Source organism: Heterodontus francisci, chromosome 27, assembly GCF_036365525.1.
Source record: "Heterodontus francisci isolate sHetFra1 chromosome 27, sHetFra1.hap1, whole genome shotgun sequence".
NCBI lineage: Eukaryota > Metazoa > Chordata > Chondrichthyes > Heterodontiformes > Heterodontidae > Heterodontus > Heterodontus francisci.
The window spans coordinates 27,714,036-27,716,848 of record NC_090397.1 but is presented as its reverse complement, the minus strand read 5'-3'; the positions used below and the strand labels follow the sequence as shown (position 1 = coordinate 27,716,848).

Sequence of the window (2,813 nt, the reverse complement as noted above, 5' to 3'; positions counted from 1 at the left end):
ATCTCACTGCTTAATGTTGACTACAAGATTCTGGAGTCAGGACATTTCCCTCTGTCTCTCTCTCTCGCCCTCTGAACACCTTTGTGGATGAAGAACCTCTTGATATTCTCCTTGATCGCTTCCCACCAGTGAACTGGAGACTCAAAGAGGGGTTTCACGGTCTTCCAACTTTTGTAATCCCTTTTGAGTTCCTCAACGTTCTCTGGGGTCAGCAGTGTAACATTGAGCTTCCACGTCCCCCTGCCAACCCGCTGGTCGTCCTGTAAGTCACAGTCGGCCAGTAAGAGGCAGTGGTCGGAGAAGAACACCGGCTTGACGTCGGTGGATCCGACCGTGACGGCACAGGACACAAACAGGAAGTCAATCCTGGAACGGGCAGACCCGTCCGATCTTGACCATGTGTATCTGCGCTGCGCTCCGTCTGCAGGTTTGCTGAAGACATCGTGCAGTTTGGCATCTTTAACTGTTTCTATTAGGAATCTGGACGTAGCGTCCAGTTTTCTGTCGTCACTGCCGGATCGTCCAGCCGCATCGATGATACAGTTGAAATCACCGCCTAGGATGACTGGACTGGACGTCGCCAGCAGCAGTGGGAGCTGCTGGAAGACGGTCAGCCGCACGCTGCGTTGTACCGGGGCGTACACATTGATCAACTGGAGCGGAGCGTTGTTGTACATTACGTCTGCTACGAGGAGGCGACCGCCCACCACCTCCTTAACTTCGGAGATGGTGAAGTTACCTCCCCGCAGCAGAATACCCAGGCCGGAGGAACGGCAGTCATTACCCCCCGACCAGATCGATGGCCCGTGGGACCACCATCGCGACCACTGCCTGTAGGTGCTGAGGTGTGGTATTCCACACTCCTGCAGAAACAGTAGGTCGGCTTTGACCTTGGCGAGGTAATCCAAGGTTGAAACACATCGCGTAGTGGATTTAATGCTACGCACATTAATGGAAGCAATCCTTTCACCCATTTTTTAAAAGTTAGTTGTTGCTTCCCATACCATTTGTCCTTGCTAGTCCCAGTCCTTTGGGATGTTCCTGCATACCCATCGTGTGCGCAAGCTGTTTCACATTAGTTGGGCTCAGAAACCCCTCCTGGTTTTTCATGCAGGGTTTGTTCCGCTGGGGTGACATCGGGGGGGTCTTGTAGGCAGCAAAGATTGGGTTATCCTCTGCTGCTTCCCTCTGTTCCTCCTCGAAAACATCACTGCTCCCGGCTTCCTGGAGCTGAGATGCGCCAGACGTGTCTTTGCTCTCGGTGTCCCGGAGCTGGGATGCGTTGGCCACGTCATTACGTGTGGCGCTTTGGGGTTGGGGCATGCCGGGCCCATCACAGCTTCCCGTGCCCGGGGGCTAGGGGGCTTTACCTTCCATCTCCTTGGAGTTCTGCCGCCTCTTTTGAAGGGGCTGTCGTTCCAGCATTCCCCTGTCCAGTGAAGAGGAGCTGTTGTAGTGTGTCTCAGAAGGTAGCCTCCTCTTGCCACTGGTTTGGGTGGTGGCCTGTTCCACTTTTGGATGTTTTTTCTTTGTGGTTTTCCTTTGTACCACTTGCCACTGACCTGTTTGTCTATCCATTGATTCTGTCTGTGGAGGAGGGGTTTCCGGGTGCAGGGTAGGTGCTGGGTCGCTGGTTTCAGCTGCCTCCCCTTTCTTCTCTTTCTCAGGTTGAAGTTCCTCACCGCGGAGAAGGTTGCCCGTCTCCTTTCGAACACCGGAAGCCTTCGTCGAACCTTCTCCCGGCCTTTCCTTGGACCTTGCCGCCTGAGCATAACTGAGGCAGCGTTTGGGGCAGGTTTTGTAGAGATGGCCTGCCGTACTGCACAAGTTGCAACACTTAGTCTGCTTACAGTCCTTGGTCTGATGGCCTTCCTCCTCGCAGTTCTTGCAAACAACCGTGCTGCAGTTTGCTGCCACGTGACCAGATTTGCCACAGGTGCGGCAAACTCTGGGCTGCCCAGCATAGACCAAGAAGCCTCGACTTCCCCCGATAGCGAAGCTGGAGGGAGGGTGGATGATGGCTCCACTGGGATCGACCTTCAAGGTCACCTCGACCTGCTGCTTGCTGGTCCAAATCCCAAAGGGGTCTTTGACATCAGTGCTGCTGCCGGCCACCTTGACGTACCTGGCGAGAAAGGTGAGTACATCCACCACCAGAACATGGGGGTTGTAGAGGTGAATCGTCACCACCCGGTCCCGTTGTGACGGAAGCGTGAAGAGCGGCTCCGCTGTGAGGATGGACAGCGGCGCCCAGTCCCCTTTCTCCTTGAACGCCTTCAGGAACTTGTTGCATCCCGCCACGTTCTGGAACGTCACGTTGAAGTATCCACTGCTGGGGAAATCCACAGCAATCGAAGAGGATTTTCTTGATGAAGAAGGTGCGATCGACCGGTGCATCTCCTTCCTTGTCCTTCACGACCACCCAAACGGTGTTGTGCACTCCCTGGCCTGAAGCTCAAAGATTGGTTATAGCCATTTTACTCAAAGCCTACCCAGAATCAAAAGGCAATGATCATGGTCTCTTCTCAACCAAGTAAGCACTGATAAGAACAGATACTACACTTGATCTGAGCCAAAAGGCCGAGAAAGCAGTTATGGGTATTAGTGGGGCGGGTCTGATTGCAGGTTGTGGTTTCCCAGCAACCTGACACATATGGCAGGTCCTACAGATTTCAACCACATCTTTGTGAAGCTGAGGCCAATGAAAGTGCTGGCTTATTCAGGCCTCGATCTTTCAGATACCCATGTGCCCAGCCATTGGGATTTTATGGGCAAACTTCAAGATTTCCCTTCGATAGCTGGGAGGAACTAAC

At 53.6% G+C, this 2,813-nt stretch overlaps 1 non-coding gene across 1 annotated transcript; it reads right to left on the bottom strand.

Annotated features, from left to right (window-relative positions):
• Positions 1-2,411: 2,411 nt before the first annotated feature.
• Positions 2,412-2,593, bottom strand: LOC137385059 (U2 spliceosomal RNA). Its single transcript, XR_010977727.1, has one exon. It is a non-coding gene; the product is annotated as a U2 spliceosomal RNA (small nuclear RNA).
• Positions 2,594-2,813: the final 220 nt, after the last annotated feature.